A 16,577-nucleotide genomic window follows, 5' to 3' on the forward strand; every position below is an offset into this window, starting at 1 on the left:
AGTGGCCGGCCTGTAACCCTCGTGGCCTAATGGATAAGGCATCGGTCTCCTAAACCGGGGATTGCGGGTTCGACTCCCGCCGAGGGTACAAATGACAAATTTAAAGTTTTAAATTTTATAATCAAAATATCTTTCATATCTTTTTGTTCAATATCAGTGAAATTGCTGGCCAGCAGCCCTCGTGGAATAATGGATAAGGCATCGGTCTCCTAAACCGGTGATTGCGGGTTCAACTCCCGCCGATGGTATAAATGAAAAATTCGATGTTTTAAATTTTATAATCAAAATATATTTCAAATCTTATTCTTCAGTATCAGTGAAGTAGCCGGCCTGTAACCCTCGTGGCCTAATGGATAAGGCATCGGTCTCCTAAACCGGGGATTGCGGGTTCGACTCCCGCCGAGGGTAAAAATGGCAAATTTGAAGTTTTAAATTTTATAATCAGAATTTATTTCATATCTTATTCTTTAATATCAGTGAAGTGGCTAACCTGAAGCCCTCGTGGCCTAATGGATAAGGCATCGGTCTCCTAAACTGTTGATGGCGGGTTCGGCTCCCGCCCAGGGTAGACGTGGCAAATTTAAAGTTTTAAATTTTATAATCAAAATATCTTTCATATCTTTTTGTTCAATATCAGTGAAATGGCTGGCCTGCAGCCCTCGTGGCCTAATGGATATGGCATCGGTCTCCTAAACCGGATATTGCGGGTTCGACTCCCGCCGAGGGTATAAATGAGATATTCAATGTTTTAAATTTTATAATCAAAATATATTTCATATCTTATTCTTCAATATCAGTGAAGTGGCTTACCTGAAGCCCTGGTATCCTAATAGATAAGGCATCGGTCGCCTAAACCGGGGATTGCGGGTTCGAATCCGGCCCAGGGTAGAAGTGGCAAATTTAAAGTTTTAAATTTTATAATCAAAATATCTTTCATATCTTCTTCTTCAATACCAGTGAAGTGTCTAACCTGAAGTCCTTGTAGCTTAATGGTTAAGGCATCGGTCTCCTAAGCCGCGGATTGTGTGTTCGACTACCGCCCAGGGTAGAAATGAAGAGTTTAATGTTTTAAAAATATCTTTCATATCTTATTGTTCAATATCAGTGAAGTGGCTAACTTGAAGCCCTAGTGGCCTAATGGATAAGGCATCGGTCTCCTAAACCGGGGATTGCGGGTTCGACTCCCGCCGAGGGTACAAATGACAAATTTAAAGTTTTAAATTTTATAATCATGATATCTTTTATATCTTTTTGTTCAATATCAGTGAAGTGGACGGCCTGTAACCCTCGTGGCCTAATGGATAAGGCATCGGTCTCCTAAACCGGGGATTGCGGGTTCAACTCCCGCCGAGGGTACAAAGGACAAATTTAAAGTTTTAAATTTTATAATCAAAATATCTTTCATATCTTTTTGTTCAATATCAGTGAAACGGCTGTCCTGAATCCCTCGTGGCCTAATGGATAAGGCATCGGTCTCCTAAACCGGGGATTGCGGGTTCGACTCCCGCCGAGGGTAAAAATGGCAAATTTGAAGTTTTAAATTTTATAATCAGAATTTATTTCATATCTTATTCTTTAATATCAGTGAAGTGGCTAACCTGAAGCCCTCGTGGCCTAATGGATAAGGCATCGGTCTCCTAAACTGTTGATTGCGGGTTCGGCTCCCGCCCAGGGTAGACGTGGCAAATTTAAAGTTTTAAATTTTATAATCAAAATATCTTTCATATCTTTTTGTTCAATATCAGTGAAATGGCTGGCCTGCAGCCCTCGTGGCCTAATGGATATGGCATCGGTCTCCTAAACCGGATATTGCGGGTTCGACTCCCGCCGAGGGTATGAATGAGATATTCAATGTTTTAAATTTTATAATCAAAATATATTTCATATCTTATTCTTCAATATCAGTGAAGTGGCTTACCTGAAGCCCTGGTATCCTAATAGATAAGGCATCGGTCGCCTAAACCGGGGATTGCGGGTTCGAATCCGGCCCAGGGTAGAAGTGGCAAATTTAAAGTTTTAAATTTTATAATCAAAATATCTTTCATATCTTCTTCTTCAATACCAGTGAAGTGTCTAACCTGAAGTCCTTGTAGCTTAATGGTTAAGGCATCGGTCTCCTAAGCCGCGTATTGTGTGTTCGACTACCGCCCAGGGTAGAAATGAAGAGTTTAATGTTTTAAAAATATCTTTCATATCTTATTGTTCAATATCAGTGAAGTGGCTAACTTGAAGCCCTCGTGGCCTAATGGATAAGGCATCGGTCTCCTAAACCGGGGATTGCGGGTTCGACTCCCGCCGAGGGTACAAATGACAAATTTAAAGTTTTAAATTTTATAATCATGATATCTTTTATATCTTTTTGTTCAATATCAGTGAAGTGGCCGGCCTGTAACCCTCGTGGCCTAATGGATAAGGCATCGGTCTCCTAAACCGTTGATTGCGGGTTCAACTCCCGCCGAGGGTACAAAGGACAAATTTAAAGTTTTAACTTTTATAATCAAAATATCTTTCATATCTTTTTGTTCAATATCAGTGAAACGGCTGTCCTGAATCCCTCGTGGCCTAATGGATAAGGCATCGGTCTCCTAAACCGGGGATTGCGGGTTCGACTCCCGCCGAGGGTACAAATGACAAATTTAAAGTTTTAAATTTTATAATCATGATATCTTTTATATCTTTTTGTTCAATATCAGTGAAGTGGCCGGCCTGTAACCCTCGTGGCCTAATGGATAAGGCATCGGTCTCCTAAACCGGGGATTGCGGGTTCGACTCCCGCCGAGGGTATAAATGACAAATTCAATGTTTTAAATTTTATAATCAAAATATATTTCCTATCTTATTCTTCTATATCAGTGAAGTTTCTAACCAGAAGCCCTCGTATCCTAATAGAAAAGGCATCGGTCTCCTAAACCGGGGATTGCGAGTTCGACTCCCGCCGAGGGTAAAAATGGCAAATTTGAAGTTTTAAATTTTATAATCAGAATATATTTCATATCTTATTCTTTAATATCAGTGAAGTGGCTAACCTGAAGCCCTCGTGGCCTAATGGATAAGGCATTGGTCACCTAAACTGGGGATTGCGGGTTCGGCTCCCGCCCAGGATAATAGTGGCAAATTTAAAGTTTTAAACTTTATAATCAAAATATCTTTCATATCTTATTCTTCAATATCAGTGAAGTGGCTAGCTTGAAGCAATCGTGGCCTAATGGTTAAGGCATCGGTCTCCTAAGCCGCGGATTGTGTGTTCGACTACCGCCCAGGGTAGAAATGAAGAGTTTAATGTTTTAAAAATATCTTTCATATCTTATTGTTCAATATCAGTGAAGTGGCTTACTTGAAGCCCTCGTGGCCTAATGGATAAGGCATCAGTCTCCTAAATCGGGAATTGCGGGTTCGACTCCCGACAAGGGTAAAAATGACAAATTCAATGTTTTAAATTTTATAATCAAAATATATTTCATATCTTATTCTTCAATATCAGTGAAGTGTTTAACCTCAAGCCCTGGTATCCTAAAAGATAAGGCATCGGTCTCCTAAACCGGGGACTGCGGGTTCGAGTCCCGCTCAGGGTAGAAGTCTCAAATTTAAAGTTTTAAATTTTATAATCAAAATATCTTCCATATCTTATTCTTCAATATCAGTGAAGTGGCTAACCTTTAAGCCCTCGTGGCCTAATGTATAAGGCATCGGTCTCCTAAACCGGCGATTGCGGGTTCGACTCCCGCCGAGGGTAAAAATGGCAAATTTGAAGTTTTAAATTTTATAATCAGAATTTATTTCATATCTTATTCTTTAATATCAGTTAAGTGGCTAACCTGAAGCCCTGGTGGCCTAATGGATAAGGCATCGGTCTCCTAAACCGGGGATTGCGGGTTCGACTCCCGCCGAGGGTATAAATGACAAATTCAATGTTTTAAATTTTATAATCAAAATATATTTCATATCTTATTCTTCAATATCAGTGAAGTGTTTAACCTCAAGCCCTGGTATCCTAAAAGATAAGGCATCGGTCTCCTCAACCGGGGACTGCGGGTTCGAGTCCCGCTCAGGGTAGAAGTCTCAAATTTAAAGTTTTAAATTTTATAATCAAAATATCTTTCATATCTTATTCTTTAATATTGTCACGTTTATAGGCTTAAGAAGAGAACACTTTTGAACAATATCACTTTATTTAAAGTCAACCAAAGACCTCGGTTACTACAAATGAAGCTCTTATATATACATGTAGAATGTTCTAGAACATTCCTAGAACTAACTAAAGAGGAAATGACGTACAAGGATTAAGGAAATTATAATTTGAATATTCCAGAAACTTCTGGAAGAACTGAAAGGAAAATAAATTAATAAATAACAAATTTTTTTCCCGAGGATCGAACCAGCAATCTCTTTGCCCGCAGTCCGATGTTTTATCAACGAGCCACGGAGACATGTGGCTAGCTTCGTTGCATTGCTTCCTCCTCAAGAGAACAGCGTCTCGATGTTATAGACGAAGGTCCTTAGAGCGTGATCTTGTCATGGGTTCGGTATAGGGCGGGGTCGTCTTCTGAAAATCCACTTCGTCTAGATCAGGATTCCGTATGTCCTGTCCCACGGTCGTGGAATCTGAAAATATATCCTCTTGGGCTTCTGGAGCGTAGTAGGGCTTCATCCTCAGCACATGAACAATGTCCTTTGACTTACGTCTCCTAGAATTTGGATCAAAGTCCTGGACCTCGTAAGTGACCTCCGAAAGTTGACGCAGGACTTCATACGGACCGAAATAATTCTTGAGAAGCTTTTCGGAGCGGCCCACCTTCCTTATAGGAATAAAGATCCACACTAAGTCACCAGGCCGATACAGCACTGCGCGATGTTTTGAATTATAATGACGTCGGTCTTTCTCTTGGGCATCAAAGGTGCGGATTCGAGCCAACTGACGCGATTCTTCTGCGCGGGTTACTAGCCCCGTTACATAGTCTTGTCCTGTATCCTCGATTGGGTGATGGAACATAGTATCGAGTGTAGTTTCGGCTTCCCGCCCAAATGTCAGGAAGAATGGAGTATACCCAGTGGTGCTCTGTTTAGCCGTATTATAAGCAAAAGTGACGAACGGCAGAATTAGGTCCCATGTTTTATGTTCGATATCGACGTACATCGACAGCATATCCGCTAACGTCTTGTTGAAGCGTTCCGTGAGTCCATTCGTCTGCGGGTGATAGGCGGTAGTCATCCTATGCACCACGTTGCATTGATTGTTAATTTCGGCTACGAGCTTTGACTGGAAAACTTGACCTCGGTCCGTGATAATGGTTCTAGGGGCTCCGTGAGTTAGAAGAATCTCTTCCACGAAGAACTTTGCTACTTCTGGTGCTTCTGCAGTGGGAATGGCTTTTGTGACGGCGTATCGTGTAAGATAATCCGTACACACGATTATCCACCTATTTCCTTCTTGAGACTTCGGAAATCGACCAAGCAGGTCCATCCCTACACGCTCGAACGGGATTTCGGTTGGAGGTAGGGGAACCAAGTATCCGGGTGGTTTCAGAGGAACCGTCTTTCGTCTTTGGCACTCCCTGCAATGCCTTACGTAATGGCAGACGCTTCTAAAAAGTCGGGGCCAGAAGAACCTCCTCCGAAGACGATCGTACGTCCTTGAAAATCCAAGATGTCCAGCTGTAGGCTCGTCGTGAAAATGACGAAGGATTTCTAACCGCATTTTCTTAGGAATGACTGGAAGCCACTGTTTTCCGGATGGGTCAAAATTTTTCTTGCAGAGTATGTCATTCACTATAGAGAACCCCGAACTTGATAAATCTGGCGACTCCTCGCAAGCTTTGATATGCTGGGCCAGTGATGGATCGCGACGTTGTTCCGACACCAAATCAATCATTGCCGCCAGGGTCTCTGTTTTCAGCACGTTGTCGTCAGGCACAGGATTTCGGGACAGACTATCAGCGTCGGCATGCTTCTTTCCACTTTTGTGAACAATACAGACGTCATATTCCTGAAGCCTCAAAGCCCATCTTGCTAATCGACCAGAAGGATCTCGTAAATTAGCTAACCAGCATAGCGAGTGATGATCCGTAATTATTTTAAAGGACTTCCCAAAGAGATATGGACGGAATTTTGCTATCGCCCATATAACTGCAAGGCATTCGCGTTCAGTGGTCGAATAGTTTCGCTCTGCTTTAGATAGGGTCCTTGAAGCATATGCAATGACTCTTTCCTTTCCGTCTTGCTGCTGGACTAACACAGCTCCAATACCGTACCCACTGGCGTCGGTATGCAGTTCGGTGGGAGCGTCTTCGTCGAAAAGTGCCAACACAGGTTGCGAAGTCAATGCTGATTTAAGGTCTCTGAACGAGTCTTTTTGAGCTCTATTCCAGCAGAATTTAGCGTCCCCTTTTAAGAGCTCTTGGAGAGGCTTAGCCCGAAAACAGAAGTTTTGGATGAACCGTCTGTAATAAGAGCACAGTCCCATGAAACTTCTTACATCGTGCACAGTCTTCGGTGTAGGAAAGTTGGTGACAGCGGACACTTTATCGGGATCAGGTTTCACGCCTTTTCCGGAAACAAGATGTCCAAGTATTTTGATCTCCTTGGCTCCAAAATGGCACTTTTTCGGATTTAAGGTAAGTCCGGCTTCCTGTATGCAAGAAAGTACGCAATGCAGCCGATGCAAATGTTCAGAAAAGGTCTTCGAAAATACAATTATATCGTCCAAGTAGCAGAGGCACATCTTCCACTTTAAGTGACGTAATAAATTGTCCATAGTTCTTTCAAACGTGGCGGGTGCGTTACACAATCCGAACGGCATTACCTTGAATTCATACAGCCCTTCACTAGTGATGAAGGCCGTTTTCTCCCTATCTGCCTCGTCCACTTCGATTTGCCAATACCCCGAGTGCAGGTCCATCGATGAGAAGTATTGAGCTCCTTTCAAGCAATCCAAAATGTCGTCGATTCTGGGTAAGGGATAGACGTCTTTTTTAGTAACTCTGTTCAGACGACGATAGTCCACGCAGAAACGCCAGCTGCCATCTTTCTTACGAACTATCACCACTGGAGACGACCATGGACTCTCCGATGGTTGAATAATATCTCGCATCAGCATCTTATCGACTTCGTCGTTGATTATGCGTCGCTCCACTGGCGATACCCGATAAGGTCGTTGGCTGATCGCAGGGTGGTTTCCGGTGTTTATCCTGTGTTTTACGTTGATCTTGCGGTTTTGGCGCTGTGGTCCACCATGGAATGAATCTTGAAAATTTCGCAGCAGATTTTGCATCTGCTTCCGCTGCTCAGCACTCAGGGTCGCGGCCATCATTTGGGAACAGTCGATTGGGTCAGTGTACGTCGAGACTTCCACATCGGCAAATGAAGGCACTTCGGTCAGAGTATTTAGGCCGTCGGTGCTGAAAGAATTAGCGTAACCAACACACATGCCTCTTGGGATGTAGCGTGCTTGTGTTTGCCCGTTGGCCACCCAGAGCATACCCTTGTTTTGGAAAAAAGAGGCTATAGTGGAGGGAATGGCAATTCCTTGATTGATGCTTAGACTTTTATTCCCTTCCACAACTAAATCAGTGGCGTCATGTACGTCCGGTGATTGCACTATAATACGTTTGAAGGAACAACCAGGTATGATAAAGTCCGAAACGGCATACAAGTTGAAAGTCTGAGGCGCCGTCTGTTCTTGAAAAACGTCATCAAATGCGAGTTCAGCTCGGCCACAGTCCAAGACAGCTTGTGATGCTTTTAAGAAGTCAAAACCCAAAATGATGTCATGGCTGCAATTCGGCATAACAATGAACTGGTAGGGCTGTGTTCGGTCATTTATGGTAAGTTGAAAGACACAAGTTCCTAACGGCTTTGCATAATTGCCGTCGGCGACCTTCAGAATAATGTTTTCCGAGTCGCTGAACATGACTTTCCGCCGTTTCCGCCGGTATGCTTCGGAGACGACAGAAAAAGATGCACCAGAGTCTACCAGCGCTTTGCCGGGATGGTCGTCAAGAAGAACGTCGATGCGATTCCCGTGCAATTTAGCGGCAAATGGAGGATTCTGAGAAATCGCGGCCTCACCTCCAACACAGGTCGCGGAACTTAGTTTTCCTCATTTCGGCGGTTCGGCGACTGGCTATATCTTCTGTAGGGAGACGGCGATCTATAACGGCGGGTAGGCGATCGTCCTCGACTCGGACTTGGTGAAGGATTTCTGCCCGTTTCTCGATTGATGTCAGCGGTACGATTGTATGTCCGGTAAGAAGTTGCGTCACGTCTGTCGTTCTTGAATTGGTCAACAAATGAAGATCTTCTATCTCTGCAATAGCGTACTACGTGACCTGGGCGGCCGCAATGGAAACAGACTGGCCGATTGTCGGTGGTACGCCATACGTCGGTTTTCCTCGGCATCTGGTTCTGTTGAGGCCATGAAGTCTGGGCAGGCCTACTATATATTGGTTGCATGCGGCGTTTAGGTGCTTGAGCGACTCTTCCCAAGTTTTCACGAGATATAGGAGCCAACGATTGCTCGATTTCCTCTCGTACGATGCTTTCGATGGATTGTAGTTCGGAATATTGGCTTTCGACTTGTGGTGCAGTCATTCTTTGTATTTCTTCCCGAACAATTTTGCGTATCAGCGATGTTAACGGTTGCTCCTCGTCCACGGAAGCTATGGGAATAACATTGGGTAAACGAGAAAACTTCTGACGTCTAATTCTTTTTTGTTGCATTTCCTCGATGTACTGGCAACATTTAATGAAATCGACTGTCGTTTTTACCTCTTTAGGTAACAGTGCCTGGTACACATCTTCTGCGACTCCTTTCATTAGGTGGGACACTTTTTCTTCGTCGGACATGTTTGGATCTATTTGGTTGCAAAGTCCCAGTACGTCTTGAATATAGGATTGTGTAGCTTCACCAGTATTTTGCGCTCGGCCTTTCAGACGATCTTTTGCTCGCCTTATATACAGTTGGGTGTCACCAAAGGTTTTTGTCAGTTCTTCTTGAAATTCGACCCACGAGTTCAGTTTATCTTCGTTATTATCAAACCAAGTCCGGGCGGTCCCATCCAGGAAAAAATATACATTAGCTAAGCAAAGTGTGTCATCCCATTGATTGAATTTCGATACTCTAAGGTATTCTTTCATCCTTTCAATAAATTAATAAATAACAAATTTTTTTCCCGAGGATCGAACCAGCAATCTCTTTGCCCGCAGTCCGATGTTTTATCAACGAGCCACGGAGACATGTGGCTAGCTTCGTTGCAATATCAGGTAAGTGGCTAACCTGAAGCCCTGGTGGCCTAATGGATAAGGCATCGGTCTCCTAAACCGGGGATTGCGGGTTCGACTCCCGCCGAGGGTAAAAATGGCAAATTTGAAGTTTTAAATTTTATAATCAGAATATATTTCATATCTTATTCTTTAATATCAGTTAAGTGGCTAACCTGAAGCCCTGGTGGCCTAATGGATAAGGCATCGGTCTCCTAAACCGGGGATTGCGGGTTCGACTCCCGCCGAGGGTATAAATGACAAATTCAATGTTTTAAATTTTATAATCAAAATATGTTTCCTATCTTATTCTTCAATATCAGTGAAGTGGCTAACCTGAAGCCCTCGCATCCTAATAGATAAGGCATCGGTCTACTAAACCGGGGATTGCGGGTTCGACTCCCGCCGAGGGTAAAAATGGCAAATTTGAAGTTTTAAATTTTATAATCAGAATTTATTTCATATCTTATTTTTTAATATCAGTGAAGTGGCTAACCTGAAGCCGTTGTGGCCTAATGGATAAGGCATCGGTCTCCTAAACCGGGGATTGCGAGTTCGACTCCCGCCGAGGGTATAAATGACAAATTCAATGTTTTAAATTTTATAATCAAAATATATTTCCTATCTTATTCTTCAATATCAGTGGAAGTGGCTAACCTGAAGCCCTCGTATCCTAATAGATAAGGCATCGGTCTCCTATACCGGGAATTGCGGGTTCGACTCCCGCCGAGGGTATAAATGACAAATTCAATGTTTTAAATTTTATAATCAAAATATATTTCATATCTTATTCTTCAATATCAGTGAAGTGGCTAACCTGAAGCCCTCGCATCCTAATAGATAAGGCATCGGTCTACTAAACCGGGGATTGCGGGTTCGACTCCCGCCGAGGGTAAAAATGGCAAATTTGAAGTTTTAAATTTTATAATCAGAATTTATTTCATATCTTATTCTTTAATATCAGTGAAGTGGCTAACCTGAAGCCCTCGTATCCTAATGGATAAGGCATCGGTCTCCTAAAGCGGGGATTGCGAGTTCGACTCCCGCCGAGGGTATAAATGACAAATTCAATGTTTTAAATTTTATAATCAAAATATATTTTCTATCTTATTCTTCAATATCAGTGGAAGTGGCTAACCTGAAGCACTCGTATCCTAATAGATAAGGCATCGTTCTCCTATACCGGGAATTGCGGGTTCGACTCCCGCCGAGGGTATAAATGACAAATTGAATGTTTTAAATTTTATAATCAAAATATATTTCATATCTTATTCTTCAATATCAGTGAAGTGGCTAACCTGAAGCCCTCGCATCCTAATAGATAAGGCATCGGTCTACTAAACCGGGGATTGCGGGTTCGACTCCCGCCGAGGGTATAAATGACAAATTCAATATTTTAAATTTTATAATCAAAATATGTTTCCTATCTTATTCTTCAATATCAGTGGAAGTGGCTAACCTGAAGCCCTCGTATCCTAATAGATAAGGCATCGGTCTCCTATACCGGGAATTGCAGGTTCGACTCCCGCCGAGGGTATAAATGACAAATTCAATGTTTTAAATTTTATAATCAAAATATATTTCATATCTTATTCTTTAATATCAGTTAAGTGGCTAACCTGAAGCCCTGGTGTCCTAACGGATAAGGCATCGGTCTACTAAACCGGGAATTGCGGGTTCGACTCCCGCCGAGGGTATAAATGACAGATTCAATGTTTTAAATTTTATAATCAAAATATATTTCATATCTTATTCTTCAATATCAGTGAAGTGGCAAGCCTGAAGTCCATGTAGCTTAATGGTTAAGGCATCGGTCTCCTAAGCTGGGGATTGTGTGTTCGACTCCCGCCCAGGGTAGAAATGAAGAGTTTAATGTTTTAAAAATATCTTTCATATCTTTTTGTTCAATATCAGTGAAGAGGCTAACTTGAAGCCGTCGTGGCCTAATGGATAAGGCATCGGTCTCCTAAACCGGGGATTGCGGGTTCGAGTCCCGCCCAGGGTAGAAGTCTCAAATTTAAAGTTTTAAATTTTATAATCAAAATGTATTTCATATCTTACTCTTCAATATCAGTGAAGTGGCTAACCTGAAGCCCACGTGGCCTAATGGATAAGGCATCGGTCTCCTATACCGGGAATTGCAGGTTCGACTCCCGCCGAGGGTATAAATGACAAATTCAATGTTTTAAATTTTATAATCAAAATATATTTCATATCTTATTCTTTAATATCAGTTAAGTGGCTAACCTGAAGCCCTGGTGGCCTAATGGATAAGGCATCGGTCTCCTAAACCGGGGATTGCGGGTTCGACTCCCGCCGAGGGTATAAATTACAAATTCAATGTTTTAAATTTTATAATCAAAATATGTTTCCTATCTTATTCTTTAATATCAGTGAAGTGGCTAACCTGAAGCCCTCGCATCCTAATAGATAAGGCATCGGTCTACTAAACCGGGGATTGCGGGTTCGACTCCCGCCGAGGGTAAAAATGGCAAATTTGAAGTTTTAAATTTTATAATCAGAATATATTTCATATCTTATTCTTTAATATCAGTGAAGTGGCTAACCTGAAGCCGTTGTGGCCTAATGGATAAGGCATCGGTCTCCTAAACCGGGGTTTGCGAGTTCGACTCCCGCCGAGGGTATAAATGACAAATTCAATGTTTTAAATTTTATAATCAAAATATATTTTCTATCTTATTCTTCAATATCAGTGGAAGTGGCTAACCTGAAGCCCTCGTATCCTAATAGATAAGGCATCGTTCTCCTATACCGGGAATTGCGGGTTCGACTCCCGCCGAGGGTATAAATGACAAATTGAATGTTTTAAATTTTATAATCAAAATATATTTCATATCTTATTCTTCAATATCAGTGAAGTGGCTAACCTGAAGCCCTCGCATCCTAATAGATAAGGCATCGGTCTACTAAACCGGGGATTGCGGGTTCGACTCCCGCCGAGGGTAAAAATGGCAAATTTGAAGTTTTAAATTTTATAATCAGAATATATTTCATATCTTATTCTTTAATATCAGTTAAGTGGCAAACCTGAAGCCCTGGTGGCCTAATGGATAAGGCATCGGTCTCCTAAACCGGGGATTGCGGGTTCGACTCCCGCCGAGGGTATAAATGACAAATTCAATATTTTAAATTTTATAATCAAAATATGTTTCCTATCTTATTCTTCAATATCAGTGGAAGTGGCTAACCTGAAGCCCTCGTATCCTAATAGATAAGGCATCGGTCTCCTATACCGGGAATTGCAGGTTCGACTCCCGCCGAGGGTATAAATGACAAATTCAATGTTTTAAATTTTATAATCAAAATATATTTCATATCTTATTCTTTAATATCAGTTAAGTGGCTAACCTGAAGCCCTGGTGTCCTAATGGATAAGGCATCGGTCTACTAAACCGGGAATTGCGGGTTCGACTCCCGCCGAGGGTATAAATGACAGATTCAATATTTTAAATTTTATAATCAAAATATATTTCATATCTTATTCTTCAATATCAGTGAAGTGGCAAGCCTGAAGTCCTTGTAGCTTAATGGTTAAGGCATCGGTCTCCTAAGCTGGGGATTGTGTGTTCGACTCCCGCCCAGGGCAGAAATGAAGAGTTTAATGTTTTAAAAATATCTTTCATATCTTTTTGTTCAATATCAGTGAAGAGGCTAACTTGAAGCCGTCGTGGCCTAATGGATAAGGCATCGGTCTCCTAAACCGGGGATTGCGGGTTCGACTCCCGCCGAGGGCACAAATGGCAAATTTAAAGTTTTAAATTTTATAATCAAGATTTCTTTTATATCTTTTTGTTCAATATCAGTGAAGTGGCCGGCCTGTAACCCTCGTGGCCTAATGGATAAGGCATCGGTCTCCTAAACCGGGGATTGCGGGTTCGAGTCCCGCCCAGGGTAGAAGTCTCAAATTTAAAGTTTTAAATTTTATAATCAAAATATATTTCATATCTTATTCTTCAATATCAGTGAAGTGGCTAACCTGAAGCCCTCGTGGCCTAATGGATAAGGCATCGGTCTCCTAAACCGGGGATTGCGGTTTCGACTCCCGCCGAGGGTAAAAATGGCAAATTTGAAGTTTTAAATTTTATAATCAGAATATATTTCATATCTTATTCTTTAATATCAGTGAAGTGGCTAAAATGAAGCCCTCGTGGCCTAATGGATAAGGCATCGGTCTCCTAAACCGGGGATTGCGGGTTCGACTCCCGCCGAGGGTATAAATGACAAATTCAATGTTTTAAATTTTATAATCAAAATATATTTCATATCTTATTCTTCAATATCAGTGAAGTGTTTAACCTCAAGCCCTGGTATCCTAAAAGATAAGGCATCGGTCTCCTAAACCGGGGACTGCGGGTTCGAGTCCCGCTTAGGGTAGAAGTCTCAAATTTAAAGTTTTAAATTTTATAATCAAAACATCTTTCATATCTTATTCTTCAATATCAGTGAAGTGGCTAACCTTTAAGCCCTCGTGGCCTAATGTATAAGGCATCGGTCTCCTAAACTGGGGATTGCGGGTTCGGCTCCCGCCCACTGTAGAAGTGGTAAATTTAAAGTTTTAAATTTTATAATCAAAATATCTTTCATATCTTATTCTTTAATATCAGGTAAGTGGCTAACCTGAAGCCCTGGTGACCTAATGGATAAGGCATCGGTCTCCTAAACCGGGGATTGCGGGTTCGACTCCCGCCGAGGGTAAAAATGGCAAATTTGAAGTTTTAAATTTTATAATCAGAATATATTTCATATCTTATTCTTTAATATCAGTTAAGTGGCTAACCTGAAGCCCTGGTGGCCTAATGGATAAGGCATCGGTCTCCTAAACCGGGGATTGCGGGTTCGACTCCCGCCGAGGGTATAAATGACAAATTCAATGTTTTAAATTTTATAATCAAAATATATTTCATATCTTATTCTTCAATATCAGTGAAGTGTTTAACCTCAAGCCCTGGTATCCTAAAAGATAAGGCATCGGTCTCCTAAACCGGGGACTGCGGGTTCGAGTCCCGCTCAGGGTAGAAGTCTCAAATTTAAAGTTTTAAATTTTATAATCAAAATATCTTTCATATCTTATTCTTCAATATCAGTGAAGTGGCTAACCTTTAAGCCCTCGTGGCCTAATGTATAAGGCATCGGTCTCCTAAACTGGGGATTGCGGGTTCGGCTCCCGCCCACTGTAGAAGTGGTAAATTTAAAGTTTTAAATTTTATAATCAAAATATCTTTCATATCTTATTCTTTAATATCAGGTAAGTGGCTAACCTGAAGCCCTGGTGGCCTAATGGATAAGGCATCGGTCTCCTAAACCGGGGATTGCGGTTTCGACTCCCGCCGAGGGTAAAAATGGCAAATTTGAAGTTTTAAATTTTATAATCAGAATATATTTCATATCTTATTCTTTAATATCAGGGAAGTGGCTAAAATGAAGCCCTCGTGGCCTAATGGATAAGGCATCGGTCTCCTAAACCGGGGATTGCGGGTTCGACTGACGCCGAGGGTATAAATGACAAATTCAATGTTTTAAATTTTATAATCAAAATATATTTCATATCTTATTCTTCAATATCAGTGAAGTGTTTAACCTCAAGCCCTGGTATCCTAAAAGATAAGGCATCGGTCTCCTAAACCGGGGACTGCGGGTTCGAGTCCCGCTCAGGGTAGAAGTCTCAAATTTAAAGTTTTAAATTTTATAATCAAAATATCTTTCATATCTTATTCTTCAATATCAGTGAAGTGGCTAACCTTTAAGCCCTCGTGGCCTAATGTATAAGGCATCGGTCTCCTAAACTGGGGATTGCGGGTTCGGCTCCCGCCCACTGTAGAAGTGGTAAATTTAAAGTTTTAAATTTTATAATCAAAATATCTTTCATATCTTATTCTTTAATATCAGGTAAGTGGCTAACCTGAAGCCCTGGTGGCCTAATGGATAGGCCATCGGTCTCCTATACCGGGAATTGGAGGTTCGACTCCCGCCGAGGGTATAAATGACAAATTCAATGTTTTAAATTTTATAATCAAAATATATTTCATATCTTATTCTTTAATATCAATTAAGTGGCTAACCTGAAGCCCTGGTGGCCTAATGGATAAGGCATCGGTCTCCTAAACCGGGGATTGCGGGTTCGACTCCCGCCGAGGGTATAAATTACAAATTCAATGTTTTAAATTTTATAATCAAAATATGTTTCCTATCTTATTCTTTAATATCAGTGAAGTGGCTAACCTGAAGCCCTCGCATCCTAATAGATAAGGCATCGGTCTACTAAACCGGGGATTGCGGGTTCGACTCCCGCCGAGGGTAAAAATGGCAAATTTGAAGTTTTAAATTTTATAATCAGAATTTATTTCATATCTTATTCTTTAATATCAGTGAAGTGGCTAACCTGAAGCCGTTGTGGCCTAATGGATAAGGCATCGGTCTCCTAAACCGGGGATTGCGAGTTCGACTCCCGCCGAGGGTATAAATGACAAATTCAATGTTTTAAATTTTATAATCAAAATATATTTTCTATCTTATTCTTCAATATCAGTGGAAGTGGCTAACCTGAAGCCTCGTATCCTAATAGATAAGGCATCGGTCTCCTATACCGGGAATTGCGGGTTCGACTCCCGCCGAGGGTATAAATGACAAATTGAATGTTTTAAATTTTATAATCAAAATATATTTCATATCTTATTCTTCAATATCAGTGAAGTGGCTAACCTGAAGCCCTCGCATCCTAATAGATAAGGCATCGGTCTACTAAACCGGGGATTGCGGGTTCGACTCCCGCCGAGGGTAAAAATGGCAAATTTGAAGTTTTAAATTTTATAATCAGAATATATTTCATATCTTATTCTTTAATATCAGTTAAGTGGCAAACCTGAAGCCCTGGTGGCCTAATGGATAAGGCATCGGTCTCCTAAACCGGGGATTACGGGTTCGACTCCCGCCGAGGGTATAAATGACAAATTCAATATTTTAAATTTTATAATCAAAATATGTTTCCTATCTTATTCTTCAATATCAGTGGAAGTGGCTAACCTGAAGCCCTCGTATCCTAATAGATAAGGCATCGGTCTCCTATACCGGGAATTGCAGGTTCGACTCCCGCCGAGGGTATAAATGACAGATTCAATGTTTTAAATTTTATAATCAAAATATATTTCATATCTTATTCTTCAATATCAGTGAAGTGGCAAGCCTGAAGTCCTTGTAGCTTAATGGTTAAGGCATCGGTCTCCTAAGCTGGGGATTGTGTGTTCGACTCCCGCCCAGGGTAGAAATGAAGAGTTTAATGTTTTAAAAATATCTTTCATATCTTT

General features: G+C 41.4%; 24 non-coding genes across 24 annotated transcripts; all 24 read left to right on the plus strand.

Moving 5' to 3' along the window:
• The first annotated feature begins 15 nt into the window (after nucleotides 1–15).
• Trnar-ccu (transfer RNA arginine (anticodon CCU)) lies at nucleotides 16–88 on the plus strand. The gene has a single exon. It is a non-coding gene; the product is annotated as a tRNA-Arg (tRNA).
• Nucleotides 89–335: 247 nt separating this feature from the next.
• Trnar-ccu (transfer RNA arginine (anticodon CCU)) lies at nucleotides 336–408 on the plus strand. Its single transcript has one exon. It is a non-coding gene; the product is annotated as a tRNA-Arg (tRNA).
• Nucleotides 409–655: 247 nt separating this feature from the next.
• Nucleotides 656–728, plus strand: Trnar-ccu (transfer RNA arginine (anticodon CCU)). Its single transcript has one exon. It is a non-coding gene; the product is annotated as a tRNA-Arg (tRNA).
• Nucleotides 729–1,123: 395 nt separating this feature from the next.
• On the plus strand, nucleotides 1,124–1,196 carry Trnar-ccu (transfer RNA arginine (anticodon CCU)). Its single transcript has one exon. It is a non-coding gene; the product is annotated as a tRNA-Arg (tRNA).
• Nucleotides 1,197–1,283: 87 nt separating this feature from the next.
• Nucleotides 1,284–1,356, plus strand: Trnar-ccu (transfer RNA arginine (anticodon CCU)). The gene has a single exon. It is a non-coding gene; the product is annotated as a tRNA-Arg (tRNA).
• An 87-nt stretch (nucleotides 1,357–1,443) lies between these two features.
• On the plus strand, nucleotides 1,444–1,517 carry Trnar-ccu (transfer RNA arginine (anticodon CCU)). The gene has a single exon. It is a non-coding gene; the product is annotated as a tRNA-Arg (tRNA).
• Nucleotides 1,518–1,763: 246 nt separating this feature from the next.
• On the plus strand, nucleotides 1,764–1,836 carry Trnar-ccu (transfer RNA arginine (anticodon CCU)). The gene has a single exon. It is a non-coding gene; the product is annotated as a tRNA-Arg (tRNA).
• A 395-nt stretch (nucleotides 1,837–2,231) lies between these two features.
• Trnar-ccu (transfer RNA arginine (anticodon CCU)) lies at nucleotides 2,232–2,304 on the plus strand. Its single transcript has one exon. It is a non-coding gene; the product is annotated as a tRNA-Arg (tRNA).
• An 87-nt stretch (nucleotides 2,305–2,391) lies between these two features.
• Nucleotides 2,392–2,464, plus strand: Trnar-ccu (transfer RNA arginine (anticodon CCU)). Its single transcript has one exon. It is a non-coding gene; the product is annotated as a tRNA-Arg (tRNA).
• An 87-nt stretch (nucleotides 2,465–2,551) lies between these two features.
• Nucleotides 2,552–2,624, plus strand: Trnar-ccu (transfer RNA arginine (anticodon CCU)). The gene has a single exon. It is a non-coding gene; the product is annotated as a tRNA-Arg (tRNA).
• Nucleotides 2,625–2,711: 87 nt separating this feature from the next.
• On the plus strand, nucleotides 2,712–2,784 carry Trnar-ccu (transfer RNA arginine (anticodon CCU)). Its single transcript has one exon. It is a non-coding gene; the product is annotated as a tRNA-Arg (tRNA).
• An 876-nt stretch (nucleotides 2,785–3,660) lies between these two features.
• On the plus strand, nucleotides 3,661–3,733 carry Trnar-ccu (transfer RNA arginine (anticodon CCU)). The gene has a single exon. It is a non-coding gene; the product is annotated as a tRNA-Arg (tRNA).
• An 87-nt stretch (nucleotides 3,734–3,820) lies between these two features.
• Nucleotides 3,821–3,893, plus strand: Trnar-ccu (transfer RNA arginine (anticodon CCU)). Its single transcript has one exon. It is a non-coding gene; the product is annotated as a tRNA-Arg (tRNA).
• Nucleotides 3,894–9,276: 5,383 nt separating this feature from the next.
• Trnar-ccu (transfer RNA arginine (anticodon CCU)) lies at nucleotides 9,277–9,349 on the plus strand. The gene has a single exon. It is a non-coding gene; the product is annotated as a tRNA-Arg (tRNA).
• Nucleotides 9,350–9,436: 87 nt separating this feature from the next.
• Nucleotides 9,437–9,509, plus strand: Trnar-ccu (transfer RNA arginine (anticodon CCU)). The gene has a single exon. It is a non-coding gene; the product is annotated as a tRNA-Arg (tRNA).
• A 1,998-nt stretch (nucleotides 9,510–11,507) lies between these two features.
• Nucleotides 11,508–11,580, plus strand: Trnar-ccu (transfer RNA arginine (anticodon CCU)). Its single transcript has one exon. It is a non-coding gene; the product is annotated as a tRNA-Arg (tRNA).
• Nucleotides 11,581–12,308: 728 nt separating this feature from the next.
• Nucleotides 12,309–12,381, plus strand: Trnar-ccu (transfer RNA arginine (anticodon CCU)). Its single transcript has one exon. It is a non-coding gene; the product is annotated as a tRNA-Arg (tRNA).
• A 556-nt stretch (nucleotides 12,382–12,937) lies between these two features.
• Trnar-ccu (transfer RNA arginine (anticodon CCU)) lies at nucleotides 12,938–13,010 on the plus strand. Its single transcript has one exon. It is a non-coding gene; the product is annotated as a tRNA-Arg (tRNA).
• Nucleotides 13,011–13,097: 87 nt separating this feature from the next.
• On the plus strand, nucleotides 13,098–13,170 carry Trnar-ccu (transfer RNA arginine (anticodon CCU)). The gene has a single exon. It is a non-coding gene; the product is annotated as a tRNA-Arg (tRNA).
• Nucleotides 13,171–13,257: 87 nt separating this feature from the next.
• Nucleotides 13,258–13,330, plus strand: Trnar-ccu (transfer RNA arginine (anticodon CCU)). The gene has a single exon. It is a non-coding gene; the product is annotated as a tRNA-Arg (tRNA).
• Nucleotides 13,331–13,417: 87 nt separating this feature from the next.
• On the plus strand, nucleotides 13,418–13,490 carry Trnar-ccu (transfer RNA arginine (anticodon CCU)). Its single transcript has one exon. It is a non-coding gene; the product is annotated as a tRNA-Arg (tRNA).
• Nucleotides 13,491–14,058: 568 nt separating this feature from the next.
• Nucleotides 14,059–14,131, plus strand: Trnar-ccu (transfer RNA arginine (anticodon CCU)). The gene has a single exon. It is a non-coding gene; the product is annotated as a tRNA-Arg (tRNA).
• A 1,209-nt stretch (nucleotides 14,132–15,340) lies between these two features.
• Nucleotides 15,341–15,413, plus strand: Trnar-ccu (transfer RNA arginine (anticodon CCU)). Its single transcript has one exon. It is a non-coding gene; the product is annotated as a tRNA-Arg (tRNA).
• A 727-nt stretch (nucleotides 15,414–16,140) lies between these two features.
• On the plus strand, nucleotides 16,141–16,213 carry Trnar-ccu (transfer RNA arginine (anticodon CCU)). Its single transcript has one exon. It is a non-coding gene; the product is annotated as a tRNA-Arg (tRNA).
• The last annotated feature ends 364 nt before the right edge of the window (nucleotides 16,214–16,577 follow it).

This window comes from Argiope bruennichi, chromosome 10 (genome assembly GCF_947563725.1).
Source record: "Argiope bruennichi chromosome 10, qqArgBrue1.1, whole genome shotgun sequence".
Classification (NCBI taxonomy): domain Eukaryota; kingdom Metazoa; phylum Arthropoda; class Arachnida; order Araneae; family Araneidae; genus Argiope; species Argiope bruennichi.